We start from the raw sequence: 17,918 nt of genomic DNA, 5'->3' as shown, positions 1-17,918 counted from the left end.
CATCTATATTTTATATATCTGAACTGCTGCTTTAAAATATGTCACGACAACTACTTCTAAGATAGAATCATAAAGATATTTATGTTAGTCAGTTAGATAAATCAGATGAATTGTAGTATTATATATGTTTAGATCACAAGTATTTACATACATTAATATGTTGCAGTCATATAAACTTTCAAAAACATATGTATATATGTTTTGCTTTCTATGTCTTCTAAATAAACACACTAGCTTACTATGACATATTGGATCATTTAAAATCATTATAACATTCATATTTTGTAAATTATAACATAAATAAGTAAGTAATTATAAAGAATAACTCACATTTAAATGTTATAAAGTTCATTATTCATCGCAGAGTCGCATTTGCATCAGTTCTACTTCCTGGTAGAGTGCTCTTCTTGAATCTGCGATGTGTCAGCGTGAATTCAGGGGTCAAAGGTCAAAATGACTGCATTCAGCTTCTCTGCGTGTATTCTGAGTGTTGAAGCTTTTAAAACAACTTGAGGACACTATTCACGAGGTAACCCACATCTCAAATTGTCTCCCTTAACATTCTGGTGGGAATTTCAACAAATACAAGTGACTAATATTCATTTAGCTATACAAATTAAACTAAACAAAGTAAAACCTTCACGAAGTATTTTACAAGTTATTACAGTCTCTATGACAGTGAAACTAAGCCTACAGTTGTTAATATATAAAACAGCTATTTTTATGTCCCAATTCAATTTTTTATACAAATCTCATTTTATACAAGTATCAGTATTATCTAAAGCATGTAAATGTACTTATATGAAAGAAAATAAGAAAGAGAGAAAAGAAAAGAGAGAGAATAGAAAATAAGAAGAGAGTGTGAGAAGAAAGAAAAAGATAAAAAAGGAAGCTATAAAAATGATCTACAGTGAAATATTACTTGCTGTTTATATTAATAAAGATATATAAGGAATATATTATTTACTACTATTTTAGTTCAAATTATTAATAATTAAATCATAACTGATTATTTATAAACATGTTTAAGCAATAGAGTCATGACAAAATAATTAGCAACAGTATTTAAACAGCATATATACTTTTTTTTTTTTTTTTTTTTTTATGTATTATTTTCTGATGTTTGTACTTGTATGGCATCCATAGAGCCAAATGATGTCATGGCTGAAGGCTATGTTAATGATGGTCACACCCATACTTCTTAACCTGGAAACACCAAAAATCTGGACAAAGGCCCATAAAAAATAAGTACAAAACTGTATGCCAATTAACATAAAATGTGCATACATAATTATATAACCCACCCACTCTGATGGAATTGTGAGATACCAACTTTCAAACGCAAACTGAAGAGCAGACATATGGCCCCAGACGCTGTAGTAAATGGTAACCATTTCTGTTTTTGAAATGTGTAGCAATGATGTTCACTGGGAAAGGTGAAGACGATGAACCTTAGGATTCTGTTTTTGGTGACTTGCAGTATGTGGATTTTGTGGTAAAAGTAGGGCATTTAATGGTAGGCAATATTCTAATCTTAGCAAAACAATATTATAGTTTGCTAGGACCTCCAAAATTCATTCTCCATGGCCTACAGATCAGTGGGGTAGCTAGAGTTTGTGCCGCCCAGGGCTGTCTGAGTTTGCCACCCTTCAACCCTCACAAAATCATGCTTGAATGGGGCCCCATACACAGCCCTCCCCCCTACAGCCATTCCAATGTCCCATTACTTGGCTATTTTTTTTATTAATTAATTAATTTATTTATTTACATTTGTTGACCGGGAGTGTCCGACTGGACGTAGGTCCATTTTTAGTGGAGGCCCGGGGAGAAAAGCTCCACAGTTAAAATAAACAGACAGTAGTTACATTGGATTACATAGCGATTAACAATTTAACATAGCAATTACTTACAACATATTTACAGATGAAGAACATAGTACATCAGTAGACAACTAGAAACTTTATCTGTGAAGTACATAACAGACATTAACAAATGTTACAATAAGAAGTTCCTGCTGTATAATAAGTACTAGGCTTATGAGCATCTGAGCTTGCTATAATCAAGGTAGTTAGTGGAGTGGAAAGAAAGGTAGTGGTTGGATGGGGTGGGTGATATTAGAGTGGGAGTTGCAAGGGCATAGGCAGCATGTTTTTAGGTGCACTTTTAGTAAAGTTTTGAAGTGGGTGCGTGATAGTACGGAGGTAATTGTGGGTGGGAGGGAGTTCCATAATTTGGCTATGGTGCAAGAGAATAGTGCTTCACCAGCAGAGTTATTGGCTTTAGTGATCTGCAAGTGATTTTTGTTGCTGGATCTTAGTGGTCTGGTGGTGCGATAGGGCTGGAGTAGATTCTGGAGGGATGGGACATTTAGTGGATGGTTTACTAGTTTGTGGGTGAGTGAGAGTTGATACCATTGAAGGAGGTGAGGGAGTTCAAGCCATCCCAGTTCAGCAAGTGAGAGACAGTGGTGACTACAGTAGGATATCCCTGTGACGAATTTGGCAATTTTGTTGTAGCAGGTCTCTAGCTTGTTTAGATCGCATTGCCTTAGGTTGGTATATATTGGAGAGGCATAAAGTAGGGTGGAGATAAGGTAGGAATTTTCTATTGAAATCTTTGCTGCTTTGGTGAGAAGTTGCTTATTTCTGTATAACGCTCCTAGTTTTTTGTGGACTTTTTTATGGTCATGGATATGTGAATGTCAAATTTTAGTTTATTGTCTATTTTCACTCCTAGCAATTTGGTGTGCTCAGTTGGGTGTATAGTGATGTTGTCTTTTGCTGTGATGTTAAAGTGAGAGTTGTTTTGAGTATGTTTGGTTGGTATGTATGTTCACCCCATTTACCATAAACACTGTAATGTGCATACTGCTTTACTTCTACAATGATTATTTGTATTTTATTTAAAACTTTTATTTTACATTTTACAGTACAAACACTAATAGTCACCTGCTAAACAAAGCAATACAGTTTCACAATGAAAATAGACTTAGAATTAAAACATCTCTGCCCTTGAAACTCATATTCATTGAAACCCACATTCAAAGAAAATGTAAAAGTCATCTAAATAATTCCACATTAAAGAGATCTGTAACTAATAAAGAAGTTCCTGCAGGCAAACAACTTTATATTTCATTGCTTCACCTACAAATAAAGTGCCTGTTGCCCTTGAAGAATAAGTTGTCTATGTTACATTAAAAAACTGACAAGCTAGTAATATTGCAATAGGGAATGTATGGCAAACTGATGACAGGTTCATAGATACTAGTTGTCTCTGCCAAAGAGGATGTTCTTAGGACTGCAGCATCCACCTCCTTTAAAAGTACAACACAGTACAGTATCAGCAATCTATCTCCATACTGTGGGAGTAGAACCCACAGCCTTCTGCATCAAAACAAGTATACTACTTGTTGTGCTACTAACACAAAGAGACTTGGCATAAGCAACACTAAACATTTCTCTCCCTGAAGAACTATGCAGCACAAGAAATCTGGAAAAAAACAAAATTTATTGGGGGGGGGACAAAGGCCCAAAACCAGGGACACATTTTAAACATTGCTTGTATAATCTTAGAAAGTTGTTAGAATAAAGTGGTTTGTGTTACCATGTATTTCCTGAAAGATAGGAAGACTGAAACTTAAATGGTTATCATTATTTAGTGAACTGAGTTCTCACTGATTTGCCATAAAACCACAAATTTGAAGAGGAACAGACCAAAGTATGAGTCAAACATTCTGTGAAATTTTGAACAGTTGAAAAACTCCTTGAATAATGAGTGGTGGCATGGGTAAAGAATTTAGGTTCTTGCTCTTTGTACCTAAGGTACAGGGTTTGAGTCTGAGTAACCCTAACTACCAGTTATACCTAACTGGGACATTTTATACACTCACACACACACATAATATTTCAAATAACTTGATCAACTTGTAAAAGGAACTGACTGACATTCAAAATACAAAGGAACCATTCCTTTTACATAAATAAAAACCCATTCCCAATGCAATAGTACACTCAGAAATGTAAATGAACTGCCTGACATTCAAAATGCAAAGGAACCATTCCCCATACATAAACAAAAGCCCATTCCCAATGCAATAGTACACTCAGAAATGTAAAGGAACTGACTGACATTCAAAATGCAAAGGAACCGTTCCCCATACATAAATAAAAGCCCGTGTCCATTCCCAGAACCATCCCAGAGCCCTTATTAACATTAGTACATAAATGAAAGACCATACCCAATGCAATAGCTGTGTACATTTAAGTTTCTGTTGTTGAGAATTAATAAATACACATAACACAGTCTTTTGGGGTTTTTTGTTTTTGTTTTTGATTTTTTTTTTTTTTTGCCTTACCTGGAGCTGAGGGAAGAAAGAAGTGCTATGCCTTTGTGAACTTGCAAAAGTAGCAATGGCTCACTGTCTGCTTCATGTTGACATCTTTGCACATGCCCTGCATGTGATGATGTCAAGAACAGTTCCCAAAAAAAAAAAATTCAAAAAAACCCTGGGAAATTCAGAAATCAAAGGTGCCACTTGGGAATTCGTGGCACCCCATTGTTTTGCCCTCAAAACTGGTATTTACCAAGGAATTCAGTATGGTTGAGAGATATGGATAGTGCAAAATACTTTTAATTGCATGCATTGCAATATGCTGCATTAATTTACATTATACTGTATACTTTTGTGAACCTACACGTCATAAAACAGCTGTGTATGCTGTAGTTCTGGAATGGTGCATGAGCTCACCAACAATGGAATACATTTCAGTCTGGAGTCATTATATGATAGTTGCTTTTGTTTATATTAGATTTGCATTACACTTTCTGTACTTTTTAGAAACTGTATCCATGTATGCCCAGCTCCAGTCCCAGGTACTCACTTCCACAGTACCATCAATGTAGCATCACTATGTAATGTGAAAGCAGTATATTTTTCTAGTCTGTGTACTGGCAAAATACTCAGTAATGCTTAACAAATATATCATTTATGCAAACCAACAATAGGCATTCAGGCAATAAAACACCACACAATTACAAAATAAACTTTTATCAGTGGCCAAGGGGAATAGCATTTGTATAATCAGTGTGCCTTTTCATCAGTTCCTGACTCATCATGACTTTCTAGCTTGAAAGAATGGCCCTAATGCAAGTGGTAAGAAAGCCCCATATACCCTCATTTCAAGAGCTTTGTCCCCTCCACCTTTTCATCTAATATATCTAATTTGAGGTCACACAGCCTCAGAAGATAATCCCAGCATCTCTGCAAACATCCTGACATCAGTTGTTTCACAACTACAACACCAACTCTTCCCAAAGATGAAAAGGCAGCTAAAATCATAAAAAAATCAATTGCTTAATGAAAGAATTTAAACCTCTATTAAATCTCAGGGGTGATGCATACATTATGCAGAAGCTAGACTTCTCCATCAACAATCATGCTCATTTCAATACCTTCAGAAACTTAGCCAAAAAATTTATTAGAAGATAAAAATCCACCCTGCAGAAATCAAACCAAGCACATCTCTTATATTCACCTAACCAGTTCTGAAAGAAGTGAGACTCATTACATGACTGGTAAGCCCCCAAACTAGCAACCCCACTACCTTTTTGCAATGCTGCAAAATCTTTCTTACGCCTTCTGACTTCCTTCAAGAATTCAGTAACATCCCTTCTCTAAGTTCCACCACTCTACCCTCCCCCACTAAACTTCCATCCCTTCCACCATTCATTCTCCCCATAATGATACTGAGGCACTGCTTAATAATATCCAACCACATGCACCCTCAGCTCTGACAGTTTCCCCCTTCTTTTTTTAGCACTGCAAGGATTGCCTGCTCTATCTCCTTATCAGACCCATATCTTTAACCTTTGCCTCACCAGAAACATCATGCCTCCAACCTGGAAAACAAAAACCATTAGGCAACTCCCTAAACAAACTAATCATAATATTGCACCCAATTTCAGCCCATTCCCATCCTTGCAACTCTAAGAAAGATCACCAGGAAATTAGTCTGCTCTCAACTTTCCCAACATATCCAGTAGTTCCACCTTCTGTCCCACAAACAATATGACTTCTGGCCTAGCCACAGCACCTTGACTGCACTTTGGACTCTCACAGGTAATATCTTACTAAATAGAGACAAGGTTAATATCACAGGTGCCCTGTTTTGCAATCTCACAAAGGCTTTTGACCAGATAGAACGCCATGTATTCTTGCATTCTTTTGACAGATAACAGAATTACCAATGTCTCCTTACCTTGCTTTTAAAACTTCTGAGAAAACAGACACTTCAAAGTCAGAATTGACAAAGCAATGTTAAACTCAGCCCAGCTTCATAATGAGGTCCCCAATACTCCATTATTCCCCCCTGCTGGTCTCTGTCTTCATTAACAAATTGCCGTATGACCTCCCTCAACTTCCTATACTAATTTATGTAGCTGACATGGTCATTTACAGGTCAAGTCCTTCCGATTCTATAACCCAATCCCAACTTCAGTCTGACCTATTTCAACTTCATAAATGAACTCAAAACAAACAATATTTAAACCCTTTAAAAATATGCTTTTCAGAATCCTACATTGACTTTGCAATTATCCAAGTGTACTCACCATTTCTGATTTAAACAATTCCACCATTAAAGCCACAAACCCTTTCAAATATCTAGGGCTGTACTTGATCAATTTCTCAACTCATACAATCACAGTAAAAAAAAAAAAAAAAGCCAAATATAAACAGCCTGCTTTCTGGGCTAAGAAAATGTTTAATTTCCTCTCCTCTACCACCAGGCTTGCCATTGGCAAAGATGTCCTTCTATTTCTGTCTCTCAGTTTGAGTACTGTTCGAGATTCATTACCAGCTCTCGCCTCAAGAACACCACTGCCTATCACTTAAAAATCATGGCTTCCCATTAAACAAAGATCCAATCTTCTTCTAGGGATGCAGTTCTATAAGTTGCAAAGCCTTGAAACATCAGTCTCCTCTCTCTCAGCCAAACTCCGTTTGAAAACCTCATCCTTTGAGGATCCACAAGATTCTCTTTATAACCTGCCACATATGCTTTTCCCACAGTAGCTCAAACTGTCTGTCATTCCATCCTTCAGTCTCCAAAAGAAAACTACAACTTAACCACTTTTATAATAGATCCATTCACCTGCCTCCAGCTTCATGACAGGAGGTCCAGCCACCAAAACAGGCACATCACCTACATTTTTCATACCCTCCTGCCCTTGCCACACCACATGTACTACTACATCCTTAGTTTCCATCTCTGTTTTTTTCATGTTTCTCAACAGTATTATGTTAGTAATCCAATATTTTTTTTTCCTATAAGAACATGATTTTGTAAACCAACATGTAAATATTGCATTGCATTGCATCTACTGATTTGTGTTTGTAAACATACCTGTAAATATTGCATTTTTGCATGCATTGCTATACTTGTTACAAAATGCCTTTTCTTTGAACTTTCCAACGTTATTGTACTAGCATGAATATTTTTCACTCCAGTTGTGTTGACAAATGATCATTTGCCGATCAGTGCACTGCCAAGGTAAACAATAAAGAAAAATAATAAAAACACTGTCTCAGACTCCTCTTTGATGTGTTCTGCTCTTTCTCAATCTTATTCCTTGAGAATGAACAGCAAGGCTCCATTCTCTGCTCTCAGTTTTCCTGATTAGAAATAATAAATGCAGTTCTCCAAAACCACAAACATTATGCTGTATAACAAAAGACATTGAAACATACATGTGTTGTAATACCTTTTATTGGACCATCATAGGTTTTTCAATTACTTGAGCTTTTGGGCTAATGGGAGTCCTTTGACAGCAGTTATTAAGTTACCGATGCAGGTAAAGAGTACTTAACTATCCAATTGTGCTTAGAAAAGGAAGTACAGCATTACTTTCCTATTGATTAAAAAAAGACACTTGAAAACACTAGTGTGGAAAAAATGCGCAGCTTGGATGTTTAGCATAATAATCAGATTCAGACATTGTGTGTGTGTGTTTGTGTGTGTGCGTGTGTGTGTGTGTGTGTGTGTGTGTGTGTGTGTGTGTGTGTGTGTGTGTGTGTGTGTGTGTGTATGAGACAGAGATAGACAGACAAAGAGAGAAAGAGGGAGAGAGTGTGAGACTGCACGTGAACTTGAAATTTTAGAGCACCTGGTCATACCTTGACATAAAACTCAAAGTTTTGCATGTTACATTAGAGTCAGTGTCCTCTTAAAAGAGAAGATAACAGCTCCAGAGATTGCTCTGCTAATGAGAAAATAAATCATACTACAAGAAATGTATATGGAGATTAGATGAATCCAGAGAAAGAAAAGGAGAAATTATAATGTGAAATTTGCTAGTCTGTCTAAATAGGTAATCTTTGAAAGATAGATGCTCTGGTTAATTTGCAGTTATGCTCAGTTCACAATGAGGTGCTATGCTATGAGAAAACCTGGGACTACCAAGAGAATAAGATATTGGTTTAGAATGCAGTGATGTTGTATGCCATTAAAACTTCCTGTCTCTGAGGTGTATTGTAATACTTAACATCCAAGCTACACATTTTTCCATACTGATGTTTTTCAAGTGTTTTTTTTTTTTTTTTTTTTTTTTTTTTTTAAGCCAGTAGGAAAGAAATGGTGTACTTCCCTCTGAGGCACAAGTAAATATTTAAACACTGTATCTAAAATGAGTAACATAATAACTTCTTATAAGGTCTCATGCTAGCCTAGAAGTTTGAGCAATTGCAAAACCTATGTTGGTCCAATAAAATTTATTATACTATGTCAGTGTTACAATGTCTTTGTGTTTTTTTGCTGGTGGACCAATACAGCATTGCTTAATTTTATTTTACCTTCATATTGTAGCTCAGTGACAGTTGTCTGCATGTACGATTTGGCAAAATTTTATGCCGGATGCCCTTCCTGATACAACCCTCCCCATTTATCCAGGCTTGGGACCGGCACAAAGAAATGCACTGGCTTCTGCATCCCCAGTGACTGGGTGATCCAGATGACATACCTGTGGAAGCATGGAGGTGTTTAGGTGAAATGGCAGTGGAGTTTTTAACTAGATTGTTTAATGAAATCTTGGAAAGTGAGAGAATGCCTGAGGAATGGAGAAAACGTGTTTTGGTACCGATTTTTAAGAATAAGGGTGATGTGCAGAGCTTTAGTAACTACAGAGGGATTAAACTGATCAGTCACAGCATGAAGTTATGGGAAAGAGTAGCGGAAGTTAGGTTAAGAAGGGAGGTGATGATTAGTGATCAGCAGTATGGTTTCATGCCAGGAAAGAGCACTACAGATGCAATGTTTACTTTGAGAGTGTTGATGGAGAAGTACAGAGAAGGTCAGAAGGAGTTGCATTGTGTCTTTGTGGATTTAGAGAAAGCATATGACAGGGTGCCTAGAGAGGAGTTGTGGTATTGTATGAGGAAGTTGGGAGTGTCAGAGAAATATGTAAGAGTGGTACAGGATATGTATGAGGGTAGTGTGACTGTGGTGAGGTCTGCGGTGGGAGTGATGGATGCGTTTAAGGTGGAGGTGGGATTACATCAAGGATCAGCTCTGAGCCCTTTCTTATTTGCAATGGTGATGGACAGTTTGACAGATGAGCTCAGACAGGAGTCCCCATGGACTATGATGTTTGCAGATGATATTGTGATTTGTAGTGAGAGTAGGGAACAGGTAGAGGAGACCCTGGAGAGGTGGAGATATGCTCTAAAGAGAAGAGGAATGAAGGTTAGCAGGACTAAGACACAATATATGCATGTGAATGAGAGGGAGGATAGAGGAATGGTGAGGATGCAGGGAGTAGAGGTGGCAAAGGTGGATGAGTTTAAGTACTTGGGATCAACAGTTCAGAGTAATGGTGAGTGTGGAAAGAGGTGAAGAAGAGAGTACAGGCAGGATGGAGTGGGTGGAGAAGAGTGTCAGGAGTGATTTGCGACAGATGAGTACCAGTAAGAATGAAAGGGAAGGTCTACAAGAGGGTAGTGAGACCAGCTATGTTATATGGGTTGGAGACAGTGGCATTGACAAAAAGGCAGGAGTCAGAGCTTGACATGGCAGAGTTGAAGATGTTAAGATTTGCACTGGGTGTGACGAGGATGGACAGGATTAAGAATAAGTATATTAGAGGGTCAGTCTAGGTTGGAAGGTTTGGAGACAAAGCCAGAGAGGCAAGATTACATTGGTTTGGACATGTGCTGAGGAGGGATGCAGAGTATATTGGGAAAAAGATGCAAAGGATGAAGCTGCCAGGTAACAGGAAAAGAGGAAGGTCTAAGATAAGGTTTATGGATGTGGTGAGAGAGGACATGCAGGTGGTTGGTGTGACAGTGCAAGATGCAGAGGACATCTCCTGACAGGAGTAGCCGAAATAAGAAGAAGATTGTAGTTCAGTGACTTTGTACTCTGGTCCTCTCTCCCTGATTAATAAACATCAAAGGATTATTCCTCAGCCTAACACACCTGGCATGCAATCCACTCTTAACAAAATTACCCTTACACTAAATTCATACTTTAAGTACCCTTTGCAAACCACCCTGAAGAAAATCAGTGCATAAAATTAAATAAAAATAAAACTATTAAGACATGTCAACAGCATTCACATTAATCCACATGGAAATACTGAAGGAATGTATGTATTCAGTTACCTAGGACTGTGGATATATCCCTATCTTCTCCTTTGAAATTCATCTAAATGAGACAATCTGCAGATTCCAAGAGCAGGTGAAACCATAAACCGTCTCCAATATTATCTCTCAAGGGAATCCAAGAAAAACTATCAGCAGATTTTACTTGACTGTTAGTTTTAAACTATGCCTTACATATTCTATACACAATTTCAGCTAACACCACTAAACTTACGACTTGCATCTGCAGAGCCTGTTGATGTCCATGCACATTGCCCAAGAAAGCACACCTCTGCATCTGCTGCTCTAAAACAAGCAACCAACTCATTTAATTCCAGTGCTAGAATGCATTAATAAATCTCTATAAATTCCTATTAGCTAGACCATTGTTTGACTTTAGCCACTACAGCCACTGGAGGTAACTGCAGGATACCCCTACTATCCACCTCTATATATAGCTCAATCCACCAAAAGGTACACCCCTGTAGTACCACATATCCTCTATCATTAATACCTTCTCCTAACTGGACCCCACTCAGCTACTCCCTTCCATAAAATATAAGATCAAACTCAGATGGCTTCAAAGTGAGTGTCAAAGCATATTTATTTGCACAATTGGTTTGTAACTGATTTTAACCATATACTCACATCATCTCTGCACTCTGCATCCAATTCTATATCCTACTTACAAAATAAACCCACTTCACCACACTTCATATTAGTCAGAATTCTGTGTAATCAATCATAAACTGCAAATGACCTTTATATTCAGACAAAAAAATCAGACAAAAATAGCACCTTAATGCCCTTAATCCACTTTATATCAGAGCAACTGCATGAAGCTATTAATATTATTTCATACTGCTGATCATGTATATATGACTCGGATGACTTGGTGTACTCTTTTCTGTGTGCACTTTTTCTATGCACTTCTTTGCATTATATTTCTTGAATTATATTTGATAAGGTAATTTCTGTACAGCAAGCAGAATAGGTAGAACAGGTCAAGAGAGAGACAGACAGAACTATAGACATGTAGCTAGATATACTGGCAGATAGAGAGACACAGGCAGATACACAGATACATAGATAGATCCAGATACTCTAGAAGTAGAAGGCTGTAGCACTGCTGCTAAAGTAACTTGAAATAATAATGAGTAAATGTTTTAAAAGTGAGCACATGAGCTATTTCTGAGTTCTTTGGGAACAGAGTCCAATCCCTGGATGCCTCAGAGCTTGAATCCAGATACCAGATGTTTATGTCTTATACAATATTATTGGTGATGATATAGTTACTGGACATACCAATGTCCATCCTCTGGACACCTCAAGAACAATTATCAAAAGGCTTACTCTATCATGGAGTACTAAAAACGTAGGTAACTTCCATTTTCAATGCCCGAGACAAAGGAATGTCTGCTCACAGTCTGAAAGGAACATTCTTTAAGCAACACATCAGCTACACTAGCTGGGTGTAAAATGTTTTAACTACCACTGCATCTTCTCATTGACCATTTTTGAGGCAGTGACGTGATGTAATAAGGACAGCAGATTACTTAAGTAGTTATTCTTCCTTGAACTAGATAAACTTATCTGAATTTGAGCAGCCTTGGTCACTGGCATCTGCCCTGCAAAGCATCCAAGGTCTTTTTTATTTTCTGTGTGTGTCTGTGTGCATCTGTATGCACTCATGGCATGTGTGTGTGTGTGTGTGTGTGTGTGTGTGTGTGTGTGTGTGTGTGTGTGTATCTGTGTATGTATCTGTGTGTTTGTGTGTGTATGTTTATGTGTTTGTGTCTGTAGGATATGCTTTGACTCAGAACCACCTTTTTAGATTAACAGACAAGGACTACAGAACATTATTTTCTGTCTTCTAGAGAAGCTTGTATATTATTAATCCCTTCAAAAGGTGCTCAAAATATTCAGTATTCTGTTCCTCCACTAAGCAGAGAACACATACTAAATGAAAATCTATAGCAGGTATATGATTGCTCCAAATGGACTTCTTTGGCGGTCTTTGGGACATCATTATATACAATACCAAAAAGAAAGCACAGGTCAGATCTTGTCTTAACAAATCAAACAATATCTAAGATGAAAAGACTGACACTTCTGAGCTCATGAAACAAGGAACGGTGGCCCTGAAGTTCAAGTAGCAAAAAAAAAAAAAAAAAAGGCCTGTTTAATGTTCTCTCTTTTATAATCAGATTCCTCTAAATAGCCACAACTGGTCATTCCTAGTATTATCCTGTGAATTACATTGGCAATTATATCAGGATTTGACCAATACACCTTGTTTAAATTAAATTACATCTGTTAATAGTTTAGTGGTCTCAGGAATATGAAGTTGTAAGTTTGGTGAGGATTTAATTTTTGATTTTTTATCATTATTTTATTTTAGCTTAGTGCATTTGACTATCTATATTATATATTTTTAATGTATCTGATTCTATTATTTAATGATATGTATGCATTGTTACACTAGATGGTAGTGTTTCATTTTCTATTGAAATGGATGTCTTGGAATGGTTTGTTATCTGAAGAAGTTTGTTTTATGACTGTGAACTAAAGTGCCAATTAATACGGTTAACGTTGTTGCCTCACAGCAAGAGGTTCTCCGGTTCAATTCTCGGCTGGGATGCCTTATGTGTGGAGTTTGCATGTTCTCCCTGCGTTCACATGGGTTTCCTCCAGGTACTCTGGTTTCCTCCCACAATCCAAAGACATGCGTCTTGAGCATTTCTCCCTGGCCCTCCGCTGAAAATAGGCTCTGACCTAGTTGGACTTTCTTGGTCAACAAATGATAAAAAAAATAAAATAAAATAAGTAAATAATAAATTTGCCTGGTTATGTTGTTCTTCAGGTGCTTTATTTACGTTTTTTTTGTTTGCTTGCTTTTGTTTTTTTTTTTTTTTTTTGTTTTGTTTTTTATTTATTGATGTTTTCTACAAAGTGGTGAGTTTTTTCTTGTATGATGAACATTAAAATGTACCATCAGTGTTACCATATTTATGGGCATTCAGTATAATGTCATCTGAGAACTTGAACAATATAGCAATAACCCATGCCTGGGTGTGGGTAATGCGGGATTTACCCAGTTGGCATGGTTTGGTCCCGAGGGCAAAGCCCAGGGACCAAACAAAGACAACCGTGGGTAAATCCCGCATTACCCACACCCAGAAGTGGGTTATTGCTATTATACTATGACATTATTTAAGAAAAGAAATAATTACTTTTCTTAAATAATGGCATTGTATAATGCCTCTTTGCTGCCCTTCCACAGCTGTCTGGTATCCGCGGCAGTTCTGATGTACTGTGCATGCCTACGCAGTACATCAGAGCTGTGGCCAAAAGCAACAGAAAAAGCAAGATCTCTGTTGCTTTTTACAAACTGTTTCACTATGTTAAATGGGTTTAACATAGCGAGACAGCTTTAAAATAAGCAACGGAGATGTCCGTTGCTTATTTTAAAGCTGTCCCGCCATGTTCAACCCCTTTAACATAGCGAAACAGTAAAAAGCAACGGAGATCTTGCTTTCTCCATTGCTTTTTTTTTTTAAACCTGTCTCGCTATGTTAAATGGGTTTAACATAGCGAGGCAGCTTTAAAATAAGCAATGGAGATCTCCGTTGCTTATTTTAAAGCTGTCTCGCTATGTTAAACCCATTTAACATAGCGAGACAGGTTTAAAAAAAAGCAACGGAGAAAGCAAGATCTCCATTGCATTTTACACACTGTGTTGCTATGTTAAAGTAGTTTAACATAGCGAGACAGCTTTAAAAAAAGCAATGGAGATCTCCGTTGCTTTTTTTAAAGCTGTGTCGCTATGTTAAACTCTTTTAACATAGTGAGACAGTGTTTTAAAAGAGACTTATACTAATGGAAAAAGTCTGGGCGACCGGACCTTTTTCCATTAGTATAAGTCGATTTACAACGTGCACGCTGGCCAATCAGCGTGCACGTTTTGGAATATTAATGGGGGGGTCATGGTATAATAAGCAATACACTCCCTTCTCTTGTGGTCATTCAAGAAATTACATACTACTTAAAGAATTCTCCAAAATTAGCTACATGTACCAAAATAAGAATGTCAAAAAAATGAAAACGGTTGTCCGGACGAGTCTTGGTACAAAAAGAAACGTAATTTATTCAAGTAAAGAAATAACACGTTTTCGCTTCTGAAATACAGGAGCTTCTTCAGCTTACCAATACACAGCAGTTCACTTCTTTTAACCTGTTAGTGATCAGGTGATTGAGTAAAACATTCAAAAATTTAAAGGTGAAGTACCTGCTTGTGCAGGCAGTAACATTAGCGTGAACGTTGGTGTTAGCACTCTTGTGGCCATAGCCACATACATTCAATCTTAATTAAATTGTTTTTAAAAGTTGAACATTACAAATGTAAAAAATCAATTGACAAAATGATGTAGTAATGCATTTGTGTAATATATAGAATTAATTCAATGTGAAATGTTCACAGAATTAATCTGCATAGTTAAAAATACTTGGTTAAAAAATTAAAATCAACTTAGACAATATAGACAGTTTGATGTCAACACTAACTGACAGTAGGACTTTCTTAACCTATAGATATTAAAATTCGTAATTCGGTCTAATGGATGCTATTAGTTGTCTACCTAGTAGCAAAATACATATTTGTAAATATGGTTTGAGATTGCTGAGTCGACTAGGTTAATTCTTTATTCAGAATTAAAGGGGTATGGAATGTTAACCATTCCTCTTCTTAACCTATGTCATGTTGACTTCCGTGCCCTAAAAATCTGAACTGGAATTTATTTTCTTATAAGAACAGACATAGTTAGATTAAATATGTAAAGTGTAGAGAGAAAATTAGTGTCACATGCCTACAGCCAAAGAAATGTGAAATACTGCTTAGGCTAGGTCTGATGTCTTAAAGGTATTGTGTTAGCTATAAGTTTACCTTAGATAACTCCTGTATTTTAACATACAGGCTATATTACAGCTGTCGTTTAAACCCGGATATGAGAAGGCATCTAGTTGTAATTGCCATTCTAATTCACGGGTTTCTAACAATAATGCCTGAGGTCCTCCTCTTTTGTCACAGATGACCTGGTCTATGCCCATGAATTTAAAAGTATGGCCATGATTGTCCCATATATGTTTTGAAAGGGCATTATCAGTCTTGTTGTTCCTGATAGCGTACGAGTGTTGGTATATGCGGTCTCTGAACCGACGGTCGGTCTTTCCTACATAGAATGCATCACAGCATTCACAAAAGGCTATATACACTATGGATTTAGTGTTGCAACTGATTTTATGATTGATGGTGTACTTCTTATTACCAATATTAAAGGAATTCCCTGTTCTTAAATGTGTACACCATTTGCAACAACCACAGGAAAGAGTGCCTTTTGATCTTGACATGAAGTCTGTAGAATGGTTTCTTTGTAGCAAGTCCTTCAAGTTGGAACCTTTTTTGAAGGTAAACCGAGGGGTCTTGCCCAATCTGTCATGTAATCCAGCATTGGTAATGAAATACCAGTTCTTGCGGATTATGGAACAAAGAAGACTTGACTGTAAATTGAATGGAGAGACAAAGGCTATAGAAAAATTGGTGTCACAGTGATTGGAGGGGGTTGCCATATTGTTAGCCTCACCTGAAGATGGATTGTCATTGAGATGTATGATGTTCACCTCATTGCTTACATGCACCTTTGCTTGAAGTAAGGGTAAATAAAAACCTTCACTTCGCTTTTGATGAAACTTCCTCTGTCAGGTCGAGGATTAGTTCCACTGGGTATCCACGGCTTCCAAACATGTTCGCAAGAAGTGAGCATTCCTGCTCAAAAGCTTCGGGAGTGCTACACATACGAGCAGCCCTCACGAGCTGCCCTTTGACAATCGATCTCTTTTGTTTCCAAGGATGGCAGCTTGAGAAATGTAAAAACGAGTTGCAGTATGTGGCCTTTCTGTGAATTGTTGAACAGAATCTGTTATTGATGGTGTCCTTTGATATTTCAACATCGAGGTAATCTATCGTCGATGTTGAAAAATGATGCGTGAATTTCAGGAACTCTGTGGTAGAGTTCATGTGTGAAAGTAATTTTGAGGCATCATTTTCATTGCCTTGTAGCAGAATAAAGACATCATCCAGGAATCGAGTATAAATCCTAGATTGATTCACAAAAGGTTCATAGTTGAATAAGAAATTCTTCTCCCAGAAAGCCACAAACATATTTGCCACACTGCTCCCACATGGAGACCCCATGGCTATGCCTTTCTTTTGCAGGTAGTAATCACCATCAAACATAAAGAAGTTAGAGGACAGTACTATATCCAAAAGTACTGTGACTAAATAAATGTCGTTGTTACATGCTCCACAGTCTTTCAGCATGAGTTCGATCCATTCAATAGCCACATCATGTGGTATTGATGTGTACAAATCGACTACGTCGATTGTTAAAAAATTGAAACTAGGATCGAAATTGATGTCATTGATTGAGCTGAGAAAAGACCAGGAGTCTTTGCAAATTTGAGGGATGTTCTTGAGGTATTTGCTGATGATGCTTTCAACGAGTCTTGCACAAGGATGAGTGATTGAATTTCTGCCATCAATCAGGGCTCTCATTGGTGGATCTACAAGGTTCTTATGCATTTTAGGGATCCCAAACATGACAGGTACCTTCGGATATGAAATGTCAATGAAGTTGTACATGTCGATATTGATTCTTCCCTCCAAGTAGAGATCCCTAAAATAACCCTTGATCCTATTGTAGCATGTGTTTAACTCGTTCAAGGATGAGTTGACATAGGCTGGTGTATCAAGTACTATAGCCATCCTTCTATTGTATTCAGTATTGTCAAAGATCACCAAGCCACCACCCTTGTCCGGTTTGGTAACCCTTACCGCAGAGTTACTGATTTTATTTAAGGCCATGAATTGGTCTGGTGAGGTGTTTTTACAGATTCTGTCAATTCCCCTAGCAGTCTGTAGTTGCCTAAAATCCAATTCACAGGCTTTTTCAAATATACACAAACCAGGATGTAGAGGGGGATTAAAGGTACTTGGTAATTTCAGGCTAGTATTAGAACCAGGCAGTTCATTGTTGAAGAAGGTATTCAGGTTAAGTTTACGAACAAACAGCTTCAAGTCCATTATTGTTTTAGCTAACCTGAAGGTGTTATCAGGTACAAAGTTTAGCCCTTTTGATAGTAACTCAGTTAATTCTTGATCAACTGTAACTTCAGAGAAGTTATAAATAAAGAAATCGCCTTTTTTATTTGAATGAACTGTCGGGTAAAC

The sequence above is a fragment of the Protopterus annectens genome, chromosome 3.part0 (genome assembly GCF_019279795.1).
Source record: "Protopterus annectens isolate FY-2018-M chromosome 3.part0, PAN1.0, whole genome shotgun sequence".
NCBI lineage: Eukaryota > Metazoa > Chordata > Ceratodontiformes > Protopteridae > Protopterus > Protopterus annectens.
Note: the sequence above shows the minus strand (reverse complement) of the source record.